The sequence below is a fragment of the Protopterus annectens genome, chromosome 9.part0, assembly GCF_019279795.1.
Source record: "Protopterus annectens isolate FY-2018-M chromosome 9.part0, PAN1.0, whole genome shotgun sequence".
NCBI classification, from domain to species: domain Eukaryota; kingdom Metazoa; phylum Chordata; order Ceratodontiformes; family Protopteridae; genus Protopterus; species Protopterus annectens.
In genome coordinates this window covers 268118825-268131438 of record NC_056743.1, presented here as the reverse complement: position 1 = coordinate 268131438, position 12614 = coordinate 268118825, and the positions used below count along the sequence as shown (strand labels likewise).

General features: G+C 40.3%; 1 protein-coding gene across 1 annotated transcript in view; it reads right to left on the bottom strand.

Annotated features, from left to right (window-relative positions):
• TMEM86A (transmembrane protein 86A) overlaps positions 1-12614 on the bottom strand; it is a 539122-nt gene that overhangs the window by 332604 nt on the left and 193904 nt on the right. The window lies entirely within an intron of this gene.

The window sequence follows — 12614 nt, the reverse complement described above, 5'->3', positions numbered from 1 at the left end:
CTCTGTTGACTGCAGTGTAGCTTGCATTAAATTAGCCTATTGTCTAAAGATCACAGCAGTGTAGGGATTACTACCACTTTTCTAATGAAACATAGCAGGCACATAGTTATTTGGTTACTATGGATACAGTGAACCTGCATCACCTCAAACGTTGCCAGTTTGTTAACAATTTCAGTATGCACTAAGGCCTATATTTCTGGAGTAGCTTGTTTTTAAGTCTGCTCAGGAGAAATTCAGTCTGTTTTATGCATTTAAAATAAGCTTTACTGGCAAAAAAATATTAAATTGAAAGCTAATGCAAAATGTAATGACTCTGGTTAAAGTCCGGTAGTCCAGAAGAATATAGGCAAACTGTAATGCATGTATAACACTCTAATATGTCAATGAGAATTTATTGACACATGAAAAATAGAATATTCGTTTTAAAGAAGGCAGTATCTGCTTAATTAACAGCTTAATTTTCTCCTACCTTTTGTACAGAAGAACTATTTTATTTACATACTAAATAACCCTGACTTTCCTTACTACTTTTATGTCACAACGTCCTCATGTAATCTGTTCTGCACACTCCTCACAATCTTTGAGAATAAAATATTTCTTTGCCTCCTCTGGTAAACTGTTCTGCACAATCTATCACATTCACTGTGAATAAAAGATTCTTTGCATTTCTACTGAAACTATCTTAAATGTATCCTCCACTACTTGAGAGCCTGCATTTCTGACAGACTGTAACTCCCTTGTGGAATGTTTGAGATTAACGCAACTCCCAGTTCATTCAAGAATACAAATGCAGGATTCCTTTAGGATCTCATTCTATGCCTTCTGGTGCCAACCCACAGCATCTTCCTCACCCTCCTCTAGACATCATCTACCCTGCATCTTTAGGGAGATGCGAGGGGTTCCTGAATGCAGTATTCCAGACAATTTCTTATAGAATACCTGATGGAGTTTAGACAATATGGTACGGAATGAATGGATATTTATTTATTTTGTTTTTTATTTTAGACAAGTGGTTTAAGCCACAGGGTTCACTTTGAGCCACAAATTTCTATGTCATGCAGTTTTCAGTCACATGACGTCATCATCTCTTTCTGTGATACTGCCCAGTTCCAACCTCTTTCACTCAGATATGTGTTTTGCTTTATCATGTTAAATTATTGTTGAAAAACATATCTCACTAACACAAGTAATGTAACTTTTTAACAAGTTGCATACAGCTTAAAGTTGTCTGTTGAGGCAGAACAAATATATTTCATTACCCATCTACATTACTTTCTTTTATGTATCATACAAGGGTATCCAAAGTTACTCACTCCTTTTTTTAAGACATAAAGCCATTCAAACGCAACACAGGCCATCATAGCTTGATAAATGATTTGTATTCATAGCTGAGCTCTTTCTTATTTGCAATGGTGATGGACAGGTTGACAGACGAGATCAGACAGGAGTCCCCGTGGACTATGATGTTTGCAGATGACATTGTGATCTGTAGTGACAGTAGGGAACAGGTGGAGGAGACCCTGGAGAGATGGAGAGATGCTCTAGAGAGAAGAGGAATGAAGGTCAGCAGGACTAAGACAGAATATATGTGTGTGAATGAGAGGGAGGATAGAGGAATGATGAGGATGCAAGGAGTAGAGGTGGCGAAGGTGGATGAGTTTAAATACTTGGCGTCAATAGTTCAGAGTAACGGTGAGTGTGGAAGAGAGGTGAAGAAGAGAGTACAGGCAGGATGGAGTGGATGGAGAAGAGTGTCAGGAGTGATTTGTGACAGATGAGTACCTGTAAGAGTGAAAGGGAAGGTCTACAAGAGGGTAGTGAGACCAGCTATGTTATATGGGTTGGAGACAGTGGCATTGACAAAAAGGCAGGAGTTTGAGCTGGATGTAGCAGAATTAAAGATGTTAAGATTTGCACTGGGTGTGACGAGGGTGGACAGGATTAGGAATAAGTATATTAGAGGGTCAGCCCAGGTTGGAAGGTTTGGAGACAAAGCCAGAGAGGCACGATTACGTTGGTTTGGACATGTGCTGAGGAGGGATGCTGAGTATACTGGGAAAAAGATGCTAAGGATGAAGATACCAGGTAAAAGGAAAAGAGGAAGGCCTAAGATAAGGTTTATGGATGTGGTGAGAGAGGACATGCAGGTGGTTGGTGTGACAGAGCAAGATGCAGAGGGCAGGAAGAAATGGAAACAGGTGATCTGCTGTGGCGACCCCTAACGGGAACAGCCGAAAGAAGATGATGATGATGATTCATAGCTATCTTCTTACATTTTCCATGTTTTTTGCATATGTCTGTTTAGTGTCAGACTTTTGAAACACTAAAACATTTAGTTAAGCTTTCCCATTCCATTTATTATTCAAAGTGAAATTCCCCCTTTGTAAAAAGAAATAAATATTTTTTGTTGTATCCGACTAACACTAATTTTCTACCTAAGGTATTTAACTGTTAATGGAAATGACAAATTAATTAAGTAACTATTGCTAACTGTTTACTGCGCTTTATTGAGCAAGTACACCGCACTGAGCCTGTGTTTCCTTTGTGCATGGAACACACAGAATGCAATTAAATTCAGCTTAACCTACTGAGGACACAAAGGAAACTGCTTCTTGTTAGAAGGTATGTACTCATGTTTGTGGTGAATGCATGTTAGAAGTTGGATGGTTCTAATATGATTATGGTGATCAGGCAGCCAGCTGCAGCAGAAGAAATCTTGAATTTCCAAACATCGGACATTGTTATGAAGTACTCCCTGAACAATACACAAACAGTAGTGGGAAAAGCTTGGTTCAATTACTGGGTTCTATAATGGCACAAGAATGTTCTGTACTTGTCTGAGGCTGTGACTTGATTTGAGTATGCAAGGCTGTATAACCAGACATGCAGCCTGTTAACTAAAAACGTATCAAGTTAAACGAAGAGCAGAAAAGGCAAGTCTTGAATGCCTGGACATGTAAATCCATGCAGATTAGAACAGAAGCTTGCTAGGCTGAGAAAGTGCAATGCACTAGGACTAGGTGGATTGTCATTTAAAATTCTAAAACAAAGAGTAATTGCCATTTAGCTGAAACACCTGATACCCTTAAAGGGTGATTTGCATATATCCCATGAGGCCTCTGATGCAAGAGGTTTAAGTTATCACACAGAAGTCTAGCTTTGCTAGATTTTTCTTTTTGTGTCATTTAAAATTCTCAAGCACAGCTAGACACTCTGGTAAAATACCTGGATGAAGAATTTAACAGATTGCTAGCAACAGAGGAGATACAGAAGGCCTGGAAAAGACTAAAGTAGTTGCTTTGCATGAAGGAGGGAGGGAGCAAAAACAGCCTAGTAACTTCAGGCTTGTTATTCTGACCTCTGGGAAAAGGAGAATGATGGGAAAAATTCTGAGGGAAAACAGGTAATATTCCTGGAGAGATGATAAACCAACATGGGTCTACAACAGAAAGCTCTTGAGAGACTAATCTAATCTAGACTTTTTTAAAAAAAAATAAAGTGGTTTAGCTAGTGCAAAAAGAAAAGATATGCCTTAAATTTATTTTTAAAAATACTTAAAATTTGTATCATGGCTCTCCTTTATTAAGCTTTAAGTATTATTAAAAGGCTTTTTTTTTTGAGAATTTCTGGTTGGCCAGATACAGCTTTTGCTTAAGCCTGTCATTTCAGCAGCTGTTTGAGTTGTTTTTCGACATACAGGAAAGTACTGTTTGGGCTTGGGGAGGGGTCACATTTTGTGAGTTGGCTTACAACTGATGAGGGGAATAGACTGCAGTTTAGAAACTAATATATTACAAAAATCCTGGCTACATCTCTGCAAAATTTAATTTTTAAAATGCAAAGTCCCATCTGTAGTCAGTCCTACATAAGATGCTGTCATTTCAGGCTCTCGTTCATTCAAAAATCATGTACTACATCACAAAAACGACTTTCTTGAAAAAAGAGGAGCTTCCAACATTGGAACAAAATCCATCTGTGGTTAGAAGGGATGTCTGGAGATATGGAGCCCTATTCCAAAAGTCTTACTCTCGGTCTAAGGAACTTACACTGAATGCAAATCTTTTGGAATCAAGTGCCTGGTGTAAGCCTGCTTTATAGACAGGCTTTACATCCAAGTAAGTCACTCACATTGAGACCAAATATTTTAGAATCAGAGCAGGCTTATACTGACAGCAAGTCTTTTTGAATCTGGTCACTAGTCTGTTTCTCCAGCTTGGCAAAAAAATTCTGTAAGTTGATTTAGAGGCTAAATAATTGACTTAAGGTAGAAAAAGACAGTTCTCAGCCTGAGAATGCAACTGGGTAGCTGTCCCACATTTGGATGAGAGGCTTTAGCTACTGAATATTTAGACTGCTCAAGAAAAAGGGAATATGACTTATGTTGATAAAAAACTGCAGACAGACAATTTGCGGCAGATGTCACTGCTATTAAAGGTACATCACTGGAAAGGCTCCCTTTTGAAATATTGGTACTCAAAATGCCGAGTGACAAAAAGATGAAAAACCCAAAGAACGAATCTTGAAAATTGCTCTTTTCCTTTAAATTACTTTGCTGGGGGGGGAGAAGGTGTCGGTGAGCCGGGAGCCCCCCCTGCACCCACCCATGTCCTCGAACTTATATATACTATATACTAACTCCAAGGATGCCATACCTTGGAGAAAAGGGACTATTCCAAGAAATGACATCTCAGACTTGGTATATACAAGTCTGATCTTTTGGCCAGTCGGTCTTTATGTTTTGGGACTCACTCTAGCAGGTCCCAACATTTCAAATGGCTAGCCATTAAAAGTCTTTTCTGAAACCTCAAATGTTGTAGTGTTTTTGATATGGGGGGATAAAAACCCTAACCATAAAAATACACCTTTTGGGATTGCTTTCTTCCATAGTGCAGACTTCTCCTTTGGATACAAGTGTACTGATTTGTTTGGAAGGTAAGAGTATCCACGAGGTCAGTTTGAGGTCAGTAGTGGAAGTTTTTTAACATATAGTTTAAAACTGAAGACTTTAACTTTGATTATTGTTATTTTACTTAAAGTTTTATGTTGCATAACAAAAGCCCCAGGGAAAACATGGGATTGTATAGATATATGGATGGAGGACCTTACAGATATTCATTGATCTTTCTCATACCACTACAGTTTTGCCATATTTACTTAATGTTTTCATTTTTGTGAGGAACTGCCATGTGATTTACAAAGTGGTTCAGTTAAGGCTTCTTACATAAGTTAGATGGCTTGTCACACGAATGAGAACTGTACAGCCACCATATATAACATAAATCAGGGTGTGAGACACCCAACAATTTTGTGACTAGTATTGGAAAATATACTCTATATAGAATGAGTGGGCATGGATTTAGTGACAGTCCTCAAAAAGCACCAGTATACATAAAAAGGATGCTGAGAATGTGGTGCTAATAGCTCAAAGCGTGGAGTTACTCTGTAATAAAAGGAAGATGATATAATGGGAGGGGGTAGGGCAGGTTAGCTTGTTTACACTTTTGATACAGCAGGCAGTAATGAGAGACAGGCTAAAAAGATGAGAGAATGAGGAATAGAAATATAGTGCACAACACGTGCACAGTGAAGACAGAGTAGGTAAATAAGGAGGATGGGGTATAGCACTCTACATATGCAAAGGAAAGAATCAAGTGAAGCGAAGAGCAGAAAAGGCAAGTCTTGAATGCCTGGACATGTAAATCCATGCAGATTAGAACAGAAGCTTGCTAGGCTGAGAAAGTGCAATGCACTAGGACTAGGTGGATTGTCATTTAAAATTCTAAAACAAAGAGTAATTGCCATTTAGCTGAAACACCTGATACCCTTAAAGGGTGATTTGCATATATCCCATGAGGCCTCTGATGCAAGAGGTTTAAGGTATCACACAGAAGTCTAGCTTTGCTAGATTTTTCTTTTTGTGTCATTTAAAATTCTCAAGCACAGCTAGACACTCTGGTAAAATACCTGGATGAAGTATTTAACAGATTGCTAGCAACAGAGGAGATACAGAAGGCCTGGAAAAGACTAAAGTAGTTGCTTTGCATGAAGGAGGGAGGGAGCAAAAACAGCCTAGTAACTTCAGGCTTGTTATTCTGACCTCTGGAAAAAGGAGAATGATGGGAAATATTCTGAGGGAAAACAGGTAGTATTCCTGGAGAGATGATAAACCAACATGGGTCTACAAGAGAAAGCTCTTGAGAGACTAATCTAGTCCAGTTCTACCTCTGGATTACATCTACAGGCAATGTCCATCGGGATTATAACATGGAGTTTGGCATAATTCCCTACAACAAAAAATGGTGAGCAAGACCAATGAAATTAGAGGAAGGTTAAGGAAAAGGAATCCTTAAATGGGAAAAAGTGGCTGAAAGAAAGAAAGAATGAAGAAGCTGGTGATAGGAGGTTCCATATAAGGGTAGACGGGGTAATAATAAGTGTGTTGAAGGAGTTAATGTTTGGCCAGTACTGTTTTGCATTAGTTTCACATACAGTAATGGACATCAAACAGGATCACCATGACTGCAGAGGGTCAATAATGAATGCAGGGGCAGAAGTCTATGAAACAATCTGGGGAGTGATGGTTAGAGCGAAATGGAGGCTAACATTCAATGCTTCAATGCTGATAGATGCAAAGTGTTGTACATGGAATCAGGAACTACAATAATCCACAGAAATGTACAGTCTAGTTTGTCAGAACTCAATCAAGCCAACTAAAAATAGGCCACTGAGTAGAGATAAATATGAAAGTGACCAATAAAGTAAAATCCAACAAAGCTGTAGTTAAAGCCAAAGGTAAAACACAGCAAATATATAGCCAAAGCCAAGAGGTTGCTCGGGTGTAGCTGTGAAGATCCGACACCAGGAATAATAAACTCAATCTAGCATGCCAGAAGGCTCTGTTCAAAATCCAGCAGAGTACCCTGGTCATGTTTGGAACCTTTACAACTAAATGGACATAGCAACACTGCAGAGAGTTGGGGCTCTTCATACAGGAAGCCAAAAGTTACAAAATAGAAACACTATCTTAGTGAACAAGAGATTAGAGGAATCTGTTAAGTATATTTATGCAAGGAAAAAGGAGAGGGGCAAAAAAAGCAACAGTTGCACATAAAGAACACAAGCTTACCCAATACACTAGTCATAGGTAACTCAATAGTAAGGCACACTGATGTTCCACTCACTAGTCTGAATAAGGAGAAAGTTACGGTCAGCTGCCTGCCAGGTGCCAGGATCTGCCACACAACACACACACTCAGGTCTCCCCACAACAAGTACAAATATGACTCTGTCATTGTCCATGTTGGTGTGGATGGCCTGGGATGTACCTCCCTGGACTACATGAAGAGAGATGTAGAGGAGCTCTTGGATCTTGTATCCCAGACAGGCATGACTCTAGCACGGAGTAGTATCCTACCGCCACCCAGAATGATACCACAATACAAACAGAAAATGATTGACTTAAACAATTGGCTAAGTTTCTGGTGTCATTGTAAGGGGATACAGTATCTGTCTGCCTGGGATAACATGATCAACAGACTTCAATGCTTCACCAGAGATGGTCTGCATCCATCACCCCTGAGATTCCAGATACTGGCCAAAGCTCTTGCTGCCCCTATAGTGCCTTTTTTAGGCAATGTCCTGAAAACAAAATTACCCCCGTAACAGTTACAAACAAACAAAATCTGATGGTTATGCTACTCAATGCTAGAAGCCTAAATCTCAAAATGCACTTGCTTGAAGCACTCCTAAAAATGGAGAACATCGACAACTGGGCAGTGACTGAGACCTGCTTCAAGGCTCAGGAGAGCACCCCAGCACTACCAGACTATAATTCATACCACACCTTTCGGCCCCTAATCCAGACCAAAGCACTAAAGGTGGAGGTGTCTCCATATTCATAAAAGATATGCACACCTCCAGGCAAATAACCCAACATAATGCATCTGAGATACTTCACCTGCAGCTAACACTGAGTAAAACTGCAATCCAGGTCGTAGCATGCTATAGATCCCCCTCCATGTCCAAGAGTCCCACTCCGCATTCCTAAACACACTTGAGAGATATTAGTTTACAACCCAATACCCTTATACTGGGAGATTTTAACTACCCCTCCATTAACTGGGGAAATTACTCATGTACTAACACACTAGCTCAACGTTTTCTGGAATTCATTAATTCCAATGCCCTGGACCAACTCATTCTTACCCCCACCAGGGGTAGAAACATCCTTGACTTGGTTATTACCAACATGGACGACCGCTGCTCTATACCTGAAATCAATTCCTCCCTGGTCAGATCTGACTACAAACGTATCACCATGGACATCCACATCCCACCCACACCCCCACTAAAGGAAACATCCATAAAAAAACTTCTCCAAAACCAACTTTGGGCTTCTAAAAACTGAGGTGGAAAACTTCACGCTGCTCACGCAAATGAAAAATAAGTGTGAAACTGCTGAATCATACATCAATGAACTGTATGAGCGCATACACACGGGCATGGAATGGGCCATACCAAACAGAACCAAGATGCTATCCTCCAAAAAAAAGGAAGCCAATCTGGTGGACCCCTACCATCAACAAACTCTACAACAGAAGAAAAAAACTGTTGCAGAAATGAGTGAAATCCCAAGACTGGAAAAACTCCCTTGTTAGCCTCAGCAAAAAAACTGAGATCCCTTATCAAATCATCTAAACCTAGCTACAAAAACAAAATTGCTGCAGATTCTAAAGACAACCACAAGGCACTCTATAGCTATGTCAAGAATCTGCATGGCAAGACCCAGATCTGCTCTGAGTTACAGCACAATGGCAATACATATACAGAACCAACTGATATTGCCAACATATTGGCCGACAGGTTCAGTGTGAACTTTACCCCCCCCCCTTCACCCCCCCAAGGGCTCATCTCAGTACATAAGGAATGCTAAGTCCCTATCATTACGGCTACACAGGTTAAAAAAACACACTGTCCAAAGCCAAGAATACAGCTTCCATGGGACCTGACAATATCCCAGACTGTGTCCTACATGAACTGCAAAATGAATTGGCACCACACCTGAGTACCATGTTCAATCTCAGCCTTGCTTCATGCTTTGTTCCTGCCAAATGGCACACTGCTATGGTCATCTGGCTCCAGAAAGGGGGAGAGACTACAGATTCTGAGAACTGCCGTCCCATTAGCCTGATGAGTTTGATATGTAAGGCCATGGTGCACATCATCATGGACATTATTAACAGGGACATAGGGAATCTCCAAACTCTGGACCCCATGCAGTTTGAGTTTGTGAAAAGCAGATCATGCCTACTCAGCCTGATAGACTTTTTTGAGTCTGTCACTAGAGCTGTGGATGATGGCAAGGTACTTCACACAGCCTACCTACATCTTGCCAAGGCCTTCGACACCATCCCTCACTCAGGAATCATAGATAGACTCACTAAACTAGGCATAAACCCCTGTGTCACAAGATGGGTATCCAACTGGCTCACTGACAGAACCCACACTGTAAAAGTAGCGGACTCTAAATCTGACTGCCGACCAGTTACAAGTGGAGTTCCACAGGGATCGGTCTTGGGTGCTCTCCTGTTTGGCATCTACTTCTCAGAGGTCCAAGCCAATACAAAGGGATTCTGGTTGACCAAGTTCGCACATGACTGCAAACTGGGAGCCATTATAGATTTTCCAAAGGACATAGACATTCTACAACGAGGCCTCACTGAGACCAATGACTGGTGCAAGAACCATGGCCTTAAGCTCAATGCCAAAAAGTGCATTGTCATTCCATTTGGGAAAAATGAACTACCACCTAGACGGTAGTCCACTAAATACCAAAAGAGTGATAAGAGACCTGGGGACACAAGTTGACAGCAACCTCTTCTTTGACAACCACATTGCCACTGTGGTCAGAAAGTCCTTTTATGTGGCACATCTTATCACACAAGGTTTCTCATCCAGGAAGAAAGAGGCCATAATCCCTGTTTATTCACCTCTCATTAGACCTATTATAGAATATAATGCCCCATTTGGTATGTATCTCACTAGACACCTACAACAACTGGAAAGGCCACAAAAATACCTAACTAAGAGGAGCTTAGGCCTTAGACATATGCCCTACACTGACAGACTTAAAAAACTCCAGCTATACTCGGTCTCACATCACCTAAATAGAGGTGATCTCTGCTTGACCTACAAAGCCATGTCTGACCCAGAGCTGTTAGATATACTACACCTAATCTGACCCAGAGCTGTTAGATATGCTACACCTAAAGAAATCCCAATCCCTCCGCACCACACGCTCGAGGGACCTCAAACTCATTACCACCATAAACAGAACATGCTGGAGGACAGGTTCTAACCCAGTGACTTCTCATACTCTGAAACAAACTCCCCATTCACGTCAAGCAGAGCACCTCACTGGCCCTATTCAAGAGAAATCTCGACGAGTAGATGGGCAATAGGAAATTCACCCTGGGGATCATTTCAATGACCCTGCTTGACAAGGGCACGGGAAACTAACTTCGAATGGCAGTTCTCCCCCCGGATCACCTCAGTGGCCTTGTTTTACATGGGCACTGGGAACTAACTTCAGGCAGCATGATGCCAAGGAATTTTTTGGGGCTAGGCTTATATAGGCTCCAGGGCCATTTGCCTAGTATACACCTATGAACCTAAAAACAAGCTTGAAAGTGAACTTCATAACCTGTTACTATACACAGCAAGTGGTGGGTATGTGGCAACAACTGCCAAGAGGCTGGCATGCAGTGACTTGAAAGAAGCATTCAAAACGGCATGAAACAGAAAGAGGAATGTGAGAGAAAGGCTATGGTAGTTGCAAAAACATGGGCAAACTGATTACACAATGTCTCTTTTTATCAGAGCTAATATACAATGAAATGCTGATGTACAACTAATTAATGTGTTACTCTTTTTCTAGGATCTTGATAAAAAGTATGGATATATTTTACTGCTTTTAATAATATAATCTCATTCAGTCCATCTAGCACAAAGTTATTTGGTTTCACAAAACTAATTAATAGCCCCACATATTATAGTAAGACATAAAATTCCTTATTAGACTGGATCCTAGTAACAGACTCTAGCAAATACTCCACCACAGGTACAATATCATACTCTCTCAGTGATCATCTCGCAGTCTATATGGCCAGACATCTCACACATCCAATTAAACAGCATGTTTATAAAACAACATGCAACTTTTACAAGTTTTACATAGAAATAGTCATTATTACACTATCATCTATTACCTGGAACTTCCTAAAAATCCTCCCCTTAGACGATGTTGTAAATGAATTCAATACAACTTTTTAAAATAGCCTAACCTGCTTTGTATCTCCTAGAAGGAAGAGACTGAAAACAAATAATGAAATTTGACTTTCCAAAAAGAGTAGAATGCTAATGCAGGATAGAGAAAAAGCATGGAAAGAATGGCAAAAATGTAAAACAGATCAATATCTTGAAAACTGCACAATGCTTTGCAATCACACTAAAAAGCAAGTAAATGAAGACAAAAGGCTATACTATAATAACTTTAAGAACAATACTAAACACAACTCTAAGAAAAATGTGGACATCTATTAAAGATATTGAACATCCCAAACAAAAGTTCAGCCGAAGCCCCTCTCAAAATAACTCACCACTCAAAACGGCAATACAATTCAAGTCTTATTTTATAGATAGCACAGCATCTCTAACCAAGGATTCCTCAACATCTATTCCCACCCATGCCCAACAGCCACATATCAATACATCCACTTTCATCTTCAACCCTGTGCCCATATATAAAACTATATATAAAACTACTCTTAAACAAACTTAAGTCATGCTCCTCTTGAGTTGTTGACCCTCCATGCAAGAACTGAAAAATAGCAGCCAATAGCATTGCCTATCCTGTCTCAATCCTTATAAACAGATTACTCCAGGAATCCCACATTCCCTGTCTCCAGAAAAAGTCACACATTATCACTCTGCAGAAAGCAGGGAATTCAACAGATATTAATAACTTTAGACCTATAGCAGTCTTATCTCCCCTTGCCAAAACACTTGAAAAATGTATTCAAAAACAATTGCAAGACTATCTCCTGCAGGAAGAACTCCTATCCCCTGCACAAACATAGGCCTCCGTCCTTCTCATAGTGCTAGCACTGCTCTTCTAACATATACAGATACTGTCAATAAAGCTAGAGATAATGGCAAACGAGTCTCTTCATTTCTAGTCTAAAGCCTTCGACACAGTTTGTCACAACAAATTTCTACTTCAAATGTCCTCACTAAGTCTCTCATGGCCCACCCTTCTGTGGTTCAAAAGTTACTTGTACAATAGGTATCTGTCAGTAAAATGGCACTCAACTCTCTCTCTCTCTCTTACCTCCCAGTCACTACCTGTGTACCACAGGGCTCTGTCCTTGGTCCCCTTCTCTTTAACATTTTCACCAACACCCTCTATACATCCACACAACAGGCCACCCTAGTAAATATGCAGATGATTCCACTATCACTTGCACAACTGACGGCATGGTACACCTCTGAAAAATTACTCAGGAAGTTTTAACAGCCACTGAAACATGGCTTAGTAACTCACAACTCACGCTTAG